Consider the following 11,951-nt stretch of genomic DNA (forward strand, 5'->3'; position numbering starts at 1 on the left):
TAGGATTCCCTCAGTTGTCAGAGTCCTCCAGCTTAGCAAATCAAGCTATGCACAGCTCCTGGGACAGGGCCGGCAGAGGAGGAGGTACCCGCTGGACAGTATGAGCTGTCCTCTTGGTTTTGGTTTGTGGGGCACCAGTGAAGACTGCTTCCTGACTATCTTGCCATGTTAGAAGAGAGGAATGAGTGTTGCTTGCCGAGTGGCAAATCCCCAGCAATCAGCTTTCCAGGGTTGTGAAGTTTGGGGAAAGAGGAAGGCCATGAGCCAAGACGACTCCCTCAGCATCCATAGTTTAATGTGAATTTGTTGCCAAGAGGACACTCTAGTTCCATGTTGACTCTTCTACCAGCACATCTAAGCCTCGGGTAAAGAAGTAGGGAGTTGCCTTTCTAGAATTCCTTTTCACTACAGCCATGAACATGGCCTAAACAAAATGCTAAGGATTATTCATCTGACTCTGAGCAGCCCAGCCCCTGTGCCCACTGAGGAGATGCCAGGGACTTGTGAGCTATCACACATCTGGAACTTGTTCTTTGTCAGACCAAACATCATCTTAACCATCTAAAGCATCGTTCGCTCCAGAGCTCAGCCTGGAGCTGAGGACAAAGGCAAAGGACATTTGGGTCTTGAGTAGGAGTGCACTGCCTGAGGCTGTGGTCCTGTGACTATGTGCACACACATACTCATTACTTCTCCAGATGTTATATTTCACCCTAGAGACCCAGATCCTGCAGCTCTTCTCTCCCTGGATACATGCACTCCTACCTGTCCTACTAATATGTACTTCATCTTTTAATTGCTCTTTATATATTCTCCTTTCTCTCTACTCCCATACAGGCATCTACAGATCTATTTAAAGTAATAGGAGTACACTGGGCTGGGACGATAGCTCAGTGGTAGAGTGCTTGCCTAGCATCCAAGAGGCCCTCGGTTCTATCCTTGCTGCTGGAAAACAAAACAGTATACGATGTCAAAATGGTTACAAACGTTTTCCAGCTCTGCTCTGTTCTTGTGACCTGTGTGATCTGGGGTCATTCCCTGAACCTCTCTGCTCCTCATTTCCTTCACCATTCAAATGAGGACAGAGGGCTGAGAATGTGGCTTACTGACTGATAAAGTGCTTGCCTAGCATGCATGAAGCCCTGGTTTCCGTTCCTCAGTACCATGTAAACAGAAAAAGCCAGAAGTCGTACTGTGGCTCAGGTAGTAGAGTGCTAGCCTGGAGCAAAAGAAGCTCAGGGATAGTGCTCAGGCCCTGAGTTCAAGCCCCAGGACTGACAAAAATAAGTAAAAATAAATAATAAAATTAAATGAGGACAGGGATACTGCTGACCTAAGGGGAGGTGGTCTCCTGTGTTTCTGAGATTCCAACGCATCCCACATCGCACCCCTGATTACCATCCACATTCCATCTGTTATTTCCTATCTGTTAGCTCCCAATCTCTCTCAAGCCTACACTTGCCATGGCTAAGGGCCTTTTTGCTTTTATCATTTCCCTGCTTAGAAACGAATGCCCCCTTTACTCCCTCCATTCCCAGTGTAGCAGGCTAGCTCCTGATAACTGGACTTCTGCTTTCCAGCCTGGCAAGCCGCCCAGGGCCAATCCCACGTGCATCCCAAAGCCTGAAGCCTTTTGGAGCCTTCCTAGCCCAGCTCAGATGAGACACACATCTCTCTGGATATTTCCAGTGGCCTCTGCAGAGCATTCCTCAGCTCTATGCACCTGTCCTCAAGGGAGCTCATGCTGGGTACAGTATAAAGCCCACTCAACATGTTAAACCTAGCCTCTGTTCCTGGTGGGGAGACCAGGTCTTGCACACTCCTTGAAGTCTCCAACTTCATTTCTTCTGAGCTTCAGTTATCTCAACGATTTTCAAGGGTCATTGACTTCTGATATACTATGATCATGTGACTCACAAGCTAGCAAAAAAGAGTCCCGCAAAACAGAAGTTTGAGAATAAAATAGAAGTTGACCTTTGCTGGGTGCCAGTTGCTCATACCTGTAATCCTAGCTACCCAGGAGGCTGAGATCTGAGGATCATGGTTCAAAGCCAGTCCAGTAGGAAACTCCATGAGACTTTTATCTCCAATTAGCACCAGAAAATGAGAAGTGGAGCTGTGGCTCAAAGTGGGAGAGCACTAGACTTGAGCACAAAAACTCAGGGACAGTGTCCAGGTCCTAAGTTCAAGCCCCATGATGGATCAAAAGAAAGAAAAGTTGCCCTTTTTCTTCTCTTTTTGGCAGTACGAGAGACTGGATTCAGGGTCTCATGTTTGCTAGATCAGTGCTCTGCCACTTGAACCATGTCCTTCCATCCCTGAGACAGGATCTTGGTATGAGTGCTGGGATTATAGCCATGAACCCCCATGCCCAAAATTAAACTGACTTTGAAAATGAACTGATAGGCCAGGATGGGCTACATAGTGAGACCCTTTCAAAAACAATAACAATAACAACAAATGTACTACAATCCCTCCACCAGTCATTCAGAGACCCTCAGCTCCTGAGGATCTGGGCCTGTCTCAGGGCATTTCTGCCAAGGAGAGTAGATGTGGGTACTTCATAGATCCAGATTTACGATCAAAGCTGGGACCTCCACCTTGGTGTACTGAACAGCACCCACATGCTGGGCTTTGAATAAGCTCTTCTTCACCCTGAGGACTCAGGAAGCCCCAGGGCTGCCTCTCGGCTGTCATCCTGCCTGGCAGAGCCAAGCCCAGTAGGAGAGTGTCGGGCTACCCAAAGGCTGTGCCAGCCGGGGGACACCAGCTGACCTGGATCTGCTTGTGTCCTCCAGATACCCTTTTTCCTTCCAGCCAACAGGGACAAGCAGGCCTCTGAGTAAACCGGCCCTGAGTAAACTTCCCTAGCCATCCTGCCACCCTCCTCTCCTTCCCCAGGCTTCAAAGAAAACCACTTTGAATATTTAAACTTCTCCTATGTGTCTAATAAAAAGTTCTGCACTATTTAACGCCCCAGCTATCCATTACTGTCGGGAGCTGCCCTCTCCTCCCAGCTTCCCCCTCCTTCTCTTGCGCCCAAACCATGGCGCACAGGCAAAGCCATTTGTCAAACCGCTCCAGCCGCCTCCGGCTGCGCTTGGCTGTGTCTGAAAGGACAAGCCGCCCCACAGGGGAAGGTGGGAATGAATAAAGGGGCTATGCAAATTGCTGCTTAATCTGCAGAGAAACACCCAGGCTTTGGGGAGACGCTCATTACTTCTTTTAACTGTGATTAACGGGCAAATTAAACCCAAGCCCTTAACTCTCTCCTGGCAGAGGACTTGAATGCAGAGCTCTGGACTGCTGCTAGGGGTGGGGTATCGCATCTGTAGTAGTGTTGGTAACCCCAGGACCTGGGTGTGAGAACTGCAGTGTTCCCCCCCCCCCCCCCACCCCGCCCCATCCCTACATTCAGGCAGTTGACAGATCTACAGACCGGTGTAGAGGAGGCCCAAGGAGACCCACTTTGACCCAAAAGAAGAACTAGTTCTTTCGAGAAAGAACTTTCTTTTCAAGAAAGATGTCAGTCCATGGATTGGCAGCTGCCCTCCTTTCCAATACACACGCGCACGCACATACTTCAGAGAATCCCTGACACCTGATTTTCCAGAACATACTGAGTGGCTGCAATGACTATGGCCATACAACCAAGTTCCTGATCAGACCATCTCTAAACTTGATAGTAGAAAAGTATGTATAGAAGCCTCAGCCGGGCACAGGTGGCTCACACCTGTAGTCTTAGCTACTCAAGAGGCTGAGACCTGAGGAGCACAGTTCAAAGCCAGCCCAGGCAAGAAATGCTTAAGACTTATCCAATTAATCACCAGAAAACCAGAAGTGGCATGTAGCTCAAAGAGATAGAACACTATTGAGCAGAAGAGCTCAAGGGTAGTGCCCAGGCTTCTAGTTCAAGCCCCATGACCACCACCACCAACAACAAAAACAACAAAATAAGCCTCATAATGCCAAGCACTGGTGGCTCATCATACCTTTAATCCTAGCTACTTGGAGGCTGAGATCTGAGGATTGCTGTTGTAAGCCAGCCAGGACAGCTAAGTCCTCCAATTAAATACATACAGCTGCAAATGGAGCTGTGGCTCAAGTGGTGGAGTGTGTTGGCCTTGAGTGAAAAAACCACGCAAGAGGCCCTGTGGTCAAGCCCCAGTACACACACACACACACACACACACACACACACACACACACACACACACACACACACACTGCTCAACTCCAAAACTAACCCTGTGGTTGTCCAGGAAGCTGAGGAGGGGAGAGGCCAAGAAGGGTAGCAGGCAGGGATCCGAGTCCTGGGAGAGACAGCATTGGAAATGATCTTGTTACAGAACACGGCATTGATGCATACCTGATTGGATGCAGTTACAACTGGCCAAAAGCTAGAAGTATCTCTCTGTTCCTTACCCCCCCCCCCATCTGTTTGTGTGTTTGTGTGTGTGTGTATGTGTGTCTTTGGGTGGTAAGAGAAAATATCTCTTTAACCCTTCATGAGTGTACCATTCCATGGCAGTTGTATTGCTGGACAACCATCACTGCTCTCCATTCTGCTTTTTAGAATACTGAGCAGTCCTGTCTGACCTATAAGCACTTCACACAAACCAGAGCACTGAGGCAGGGCTTGAGAGAGACAGAAGTGTCCTGTTTGGAATCCAGAAAATCACACCCTGTCAAGTGGAGCCTGGGAAGGTTGAAAGAGTGGGCCTGACATTCAGGAGGCAGGTTTGGGTGGAAATCCTGTAGAGACTCCCTGTTAAACACTGGTTTTCCCTAAGCCTGAGTGATTAGGAAGTGAAAGATGACATACAATGGTGACAGGCTGTCTGTCAACCTGATGGGACTGAGGAGAGACAGAGCCCCGTATTTTATTTTGTCGCTGAGTCGATCAGTGGGTATGTCATAGAAACCCAGCCTGACAGCTCCCTCAGCCACTCCGCTCTCTTTTCTTAACTCCCAAAGCCCAGCTCCACCATCTATTAAAACATCCTGGGCTGTCAGGGATATTAAAAGGCTCTGTCACTCCTTCTTAAAACAGTCATAAATACAATCTGGACACTAGCATTTGGGCAGGAGCCTTGGTGTTGAATGGGAAGAGGCAACAGCAGGTCTGCCTGCCTTCTCTTGACAGCCTGGGTTTGGGCATCATTCAAAGGGGGCATCAAAGCCTTAACTCTTTGTCTTCTCTTTATATAAGAAACAAGGCCCTAATTGGGCTGTGATGGCTCACGCCTGTAATCCTAGCCAGTCAGGAGGCTGAGATCGAGGGTTGAGGTTCGAAGCCAGCCCCAGCAGACAAATCAGAGCAACTCATCTTCAATTAACCAACCCCCCCCCAAAAAAAAAAAAAAGCTGGAAGTGGGGTTGTGGCTCAAGTGAGAGAACTCCAGAGGGCCAGGACCGACTTCAAACCACAGGCATGAGTCACTTGTGCCTAGTTTAGTTTGGAAACTGGATACTTTTTAAACTATGGATTTTTTTTTTTTTTTTGTCAGTCATGGGGCCTGAACTCTGGGCCTGGGCGCTGTCCCTCAGCTCTTCAGCTCAAGGCGAGCGCTCTACCACTTGAGCCACAGCGCCACTTCCAGTTTTCTAGTGGTTTATTGGAGATAAGAGTCTCACGGTCTTTCCTGCCCCAGCTGGCTTTGAACCGTGATCCTCAGATCTCAGCCTCTTGAGTAGCTAGGATTACAGGCGTGAGCCACCGTTGCCCGGCTTAAACTATGGATTTTTTTTTTAAACAATTATCTTCTCAGTAGTTTTTTTCCCCAAAGTACTTCATGCCATAAAGTGTCAGATTTGTCCTTTCTGTACTATTACATGCATAGCTTATTCTACTGTGAAGTCCAATGCAGACAAAACTAGGGCCTACGCGTGGAAATAAGAGGGAGACAAAAAAAAAAAAATAGTCACCGAACAAAAGAAGGCCCCTTCTAGCAACAAAAGACACCCTACAAGGCCACCAGTGAAGACCCACGTCACAGAAGACAACTGGGCTGACATTGTATCATTATCTGGTGCGACTCTGCAGAGGATGGAAAGTTGGATTGGGTACCTCCGAGAGCCAATGTCTAAGAGCTGAGGAGGCCTAGCAGCTGTTCGACATCTGTCTTCCATGTGGCCATCTTGCAATTAATCCCAGATGGTCAGACCCCTTATCCTCAAAGGTCACGAGGCCAGCTGCAGAGTAGCAGACAAACCCTTCTTTGCCTAGTAGCCCCCAGGCTTTGTCTGGCCTGGCAGGCAGAATGTAAAGGCGAATGTAATGAGAAAGGCAGTCTTCCTTCCTCTCACCCCTCTTGCTCTCTTCCTTCAGAGTCTTCCTCTCTCCTCTCTAGCTCTTTCCCTTCCTCTTCCTTCAGGCCTCCATCCCCACCCCCCAACTCTTCCCCTTTTTCACCTGCCTTTCATTCTCTCCCTTTTGCTCTCTCCCTCCCAGAGCCTATCCCTCATCTCCATGGCAATAAAAGGGGAGGTGGGATGGGTTGTGCCCTGTATTTTTAGCTGCTGCATAATAACCCCTTTCTCTGGAGACACAGGAGCTGCCTGTGGAACTAATCTCCCCCTGCCTGCTGCTCACAAAGGGCCAAGGAAGCCCCTCCCTCCACTCGGGCTGCCCTCAGTGACCCCGGCCAGTTTCCGGGTGTGCTTCCAGCCCTCCAGGGCCTGCAGCTGGACCTCTCTCCTGGGATCCTACACACAGTCAGGGTCACCCTGGCTGACCTCCTCTGAAGACAGAGGTCATGCCCCCTCCAGGGTCTCTGATGTGATTGGAAAGGAACTGGGGTAGGGGGGAAAGGGGAGGGCACGGGGGAGGGGCCCTTCTCTTTTAATGTAAAATTAAATGACTCTCTGTACCTCCCTGGCCGTCCTGTCTCTGCCAGTTTCAAGCTGGATTGCAGAACCTCGAACCCCACCCACCCTTGGGAGGAGGGGAGGACAAACTCTAGCTTCAACCGGAAGTATCAGGATCATAAAATCCTGCCAGGTGCTGGTGGCTCCTATCTGTAATTCTAGCTACCCAGGAGGTGGAGATCTGAGGATCGATGTGCAAAGCCAACTCAGGCAGGAAAATTCGTGAGTCTTTTATCTGCCTTCAATTAACCACTAAACATGTTGGCAATGGAGCTGTGGATCAAGCGGTAAAGCAACATCTTTGAGCAAAAAAAAAAGCTAAGGGACAGTACCCAGAAATAAAGAAATCAAGTCTTATAGAGCTAGTAGGAGAAACTATGTAAGGTAGCGAGGTCTATACAGGGTAGCATATACAGGGTATATACTATACAGGGTAGCAAAGCCCTCCCTTTGAAGCTGGACTTGGCTTGCTTAGACAAGAAGGTATTCAGTGATTCTGAGCCTGTAAGTATGCACTACCCTGCCGGGCGCTGGTAACTCAGGCCTGTAATCCTAGCTACCCAGGAGGCTGAGATCTGAGGATCACTGTCAAAACCAGCCCAAGGCAGGAAAGTTCATGAGACTCTTATCTCCAATAAATCACCAGAAAACTGGAAGTGACGCTGTAGCTTAACTGGTAGAGCACTCGCCTGGAGCTGAAGCGCTGAGGGACAGCGCCCAGGCCCAGCGTTCAAACCCCACGACCGACAAAAAAAAACCCCAACAACAACTCAGCTACTCAGTAAGGTGAGATTTGAGGAATGTGGTTCCAAGCCAAACCCAGGCAGGAAAGTCTGTGAGACTCTTATCTCCATTAAGCAACAGAAAGCTGGGAAGTAGAGGTGTGGCTCCAATGGTAGACTGCCAGCTTTGAGTGAAAAAGCTAAGCAGGAGTGCAAGGTCTTGAGTTCAAGCCCCAGTACTGGCATGAAAAGGAGGGAGAGGAAGAGGAAGAAGAAGAAAGAAGAAGAAACCATTAAATGATAAAGTGCTAACATAAAACATTTAGGTCAGTGCTTGACATATTATAAGAGGTGAAAAATGACCAAGGTGAAAATTTCCTTTCCTTTTCTTTCTTTCTTTTGCCAGTCCTGGGGCTTGAACTCAGGGCCTGGGCACAGTCCCATCCCTGAGCTTCTTTTGCTCCAGGCTAGCACTCTACCACTTGAGCTACAGCACCACTTCTGGCTTTGGAGATTTGAACCCATGGCTTCATGGATCCTAGGCAAGCATTCATCACTAAGCCACATTCCCATCCCCAAAATTTCCTATTTTTTAGGCAAAGAAAGTAAAGTTCAAAAAGGTAAGAAGTTAGGCTAGATCTGGTGATGCAGACCAAAGGGAAACTTCTGGAAGTTTGACCACTTCTTACTGTTACAAGTGCCCTCCTCCTCCTCCTCCTCCTCCTGTTCCCTCGTCAGCCTTGCCCAGCAAATTCTGTGTAGTCCCTAATGGGAAAACAGACCCACTGCAGCCTTGCAGTCCTGTCTGCAGATGAAAGAAAGGCTGCTTCTTTCCTCTTGTAGGATTCCGTGGAAATGTATACAATAATGTGAATGGAGATCTGAATTCAAGGCCCATAATTCACCAGGGATCAGCTATAGAGAAGGTGCCGGACAACTATATTAATAACTGTACTTTAAACAAGAAAACAAGGCAAATTATGTTCTTTTAAAGCAGGTATTGGTGGAGATGGCTTGCTAGGCATGTTTATTTGTTTATTTATTTTCCCTTCAGGAATGAAAGGAACCACAGAGGGATGGCATTAAATTATCTCTTAAAATGATTCTGGTAATAAGAAGAGCAGGTTACAAGAGTTGTGGGCAGCTCCGACAGGCCTCCATCGACCCTTCTCAACTCCTTTCTTTTGCCTGGTTGTGTTTTATATGGGGCCAATTACTCCCTTCTGGACCGGCTGTGTCCCTCATTTAGACCTGCTGTCTACATGGCCAAACGTACTTTTTTTTTTTTTTAATCACTCAAGCAAGTAAGAGTGAACATATATTATTTCTTGCCAGAAATCAGAACATGCATGTGACGTGGGAAAGAGAGAGACTTGCAGGGACAACAATTTTGCATATTTGAAATAAGCAGTGTTCTGGAAAATCAGGTCCAAGGAGACACAATGGTAATAAATCAATACTAATAATAGCCAACTTGTGTGGCAGGGCTTGCACTTTTCCTGTGCTAACACCGGTAGCCTGGACGGCAGTGACCCTGGATGGCAAGTAATACTATTCCTATTCCAGTTTATACCTGAGGATGGTTGTTCTCACAGTTCTAAGTGGGATTGCCAGGCTGGAGTCCCAGCTAGCAGCCCTATCCATGGCGCTGCCTGGAACATGGTTTTCTGGAGAGAGGGCCTTTTGTATTGTTAGCTGGCTGATACGTACATGCATGGCCTGGGTTGAGTAGTGAGTAGTGCAATCTATCTATCTATCTATCTATCTATCTACTTATTTATTTTTGGTCCGTGGACGGTATATATATATATATATATCAATATGATATATATATATATATCAATATGATATATATATATATATATCAATATGATCAGGCTGGCCTCAAACTCAGGATTTTCCTGCCTCAGCCTTCAGAGTGTGAGATCACAGGCTTGCACCCCTACTCCCAGCTTTAATGGGTTCTTATAACTACTTTCTATGAGCCAGAATTTAGCAAAGGGCCAGCTATGTTATGGTGGTCACTTTCGAAGCCAGCGTTCTCTCAGGTAGCAGTTGTGGCTAGGCAATGAGTGGGGAGGATTTTCTACCTCCATCAAGGAGTTTGGATCTTGCTAGATTACCCTCAGAGGCTCTGAGACCAGGGGACTCTGGGCCAGGTTTGAAGGTGCAGATGCTGCCCTTTCATGTACCCCAGATCCTTGGCATTTACACAAAACTGATGGCTTAGACCACAAAGAGGCCGCTGGGATTTGGTGGAACTGGCGCAGCGGGGGTTCAGGGGTGTGGAGGTCAGGGACAGGCACCCTCCCATGCTCTTCCCAGCTTGGCCCAGGCCAAGGGCAACCAGCAGGCTGTTTGGTATTCCGCTCAGGTGCTCAGGCGTGGCTGTGTGTCCTGCCTTCTGGCTGCCCTAGGAGCTGAGCCTCCTCCCCCAGCCCAGTCCAGGCTATACATTATCCTCGCAAGATTGAGGACCTAATGGAGGCGATCCACACCCCGGGGGAGTGGGGGGGGGGCACAAGGGGGAATTACGCCTTTCAGGCTGAGCAGAGGGTAGAGCACTGTGGAGTGATTCCTGAGGTGGAGTGCATTTCGGGTAGTGGGGGCGGAGGGTGGGCTTAGTCCCTGGCACTGAGAAGGGGTTTCTGGCTCATGCTTTTGGAGAGCTCTGGCCTTTTAAGTTCAGAGGCCATATTGCAAAAATCCCTGCGCTATTCAGGGTCCCTCTCTCTAAAGAGACCCCCAGTCATGGCCAGCTCTCCTGGAGGAGCTTTCTGCTCCCACTCCTCCCCATGCCCTTGCCTGCCTGCATGCCAGCTGGCCAGGGCTGGAGCCAGAGCTCCACACCCATTCATTGTTCCTTAGCAATCGTCTCATTATGGGAGATGAGCAAAGCACCCCCCCCCCCTCAGGAGCACAGGACAACTTCTCCCCACCCCCCACTCCTCCCCAGTCTTCAAAGGCCCAGAGGGACTAACCCTTGCCTTGGTGAGCCTCCCAGGCCCCCGACCCCCGCCCCCCCCCATTCAGCAGTTTCCTGGGAGTTTGCAAAGCAGGCCAGGAAGTGATCGTGGGCATTGGAGAAGGTCAAAGGAGGGCAGCCTGGAGGCAGAAGGCCTGGGAAAGGCCAGGGACAGCCATGATGGATACAGTGATACCTCTGCTGCCCACAGCAGCTCCTACTGAGGGACCCTCACTATGTCCAAGGTTTTGTTCTTTTCCTGTGCCATGTCATTTCATCTTCCCAAGGGCTGGGAAGCTCAGATCAACACCGCACTGATGGGGAAAGTCCAGCTCAGAGAGGCCGAGTAACTTATGCCAGTCACAAAGGATCTAAACTAGATTTGGGGCATTGTTAATTATAGAACCTTCTGTGTGTGTGGTGTGTCTTGGGGTGGGGGTGGTTTGCTGTCCCTTAGTATTTTTGCTCAAGGCTAGTGTTCTGCCACTTGATCCACAGCTCTGCTTCTGGTTTTTTGGTAGTCAATTGAAAATAAGAGTCTCGAGAACTTTTTGTTTTTTGGCCTGGAGCTGGTTTCAAAGTGGGATCCTCAGATCTCAACCTCCTGAGTAGCTAGGATTACAGGCATGAGCCACCAGAGCCCAGCTACCAAGAACTTTTACTATTGAGCCATATCTCCACTCCTGACTTTCCATTATTATTATTGTTGCTGTTGTTGATTGATTGATTGATTGTGTGTGTGTGTGTGTGTGTGTGTGTGTGTGTGTGTGTGTGTGTGTGTGTGTGCACGCACACATGCTACCATACTGGTGCTTGGACTCAGGGTTTAGGCTCTATCCCTTAATTTTTTCACTCAAGGCTGGGACCTTTTGCAAAAATTCCTGCAATATTCAGGGTCCCTCCAGAGATCCGCCAGTCTTACCACTTGAGCTATTTTGGATTTTGGATGGTTAATTGGAGGTAAGAATCTCACGGAACCCGTGCCTTAGACTGGCTTCAGACCTTGATCTTTAGATCTCAGCCTCCTAGGTACCCAGGATGATAGGCATGAGCCACTTCTCATTATCTTTGAGATAGGGTCTTGTTTCCTGCACCTGGGTTGGATCCACCTATGTTAATTAGGCATTCCAGTAGCTATAACAATGCATGCCACTATGCCAGGCTCTTCAATGAGCAGGGGGTTTCAGGAACATTTTACTACCAGGCTGGCTTTAAACCACAATCCTAATGCTCTCAGCCTCCCAAGTAGCTAGAATTACAAGCCTGAGCCCTTCTAACCTTCTTTACTCCCCTTCTTCCTAGACTAACATGCTCTCTTCCTACCATCTGCTCCCAAGATGGCAGATATGGACCACCTTGTTTCCCTGGGGATGCTGGATCCGGGACTCATCTCT

This window comes from Dipodomys spectabilis, unplaced genomic scaffold (assembly GCF_019054845.1).
Source record: "Dipodomys spectabilis isolate Male_0828 unplaced genomic scaffold, ASM1905484v1 ptg000018l, whole genome shotgun sequence".
NCBI classification, from domain to species: Eukaryota; Metazoa; Chordata; class Mammalia; order Rodentia; family Heteromyidae; genus Dipodomys; species Dipodomys spectabilis.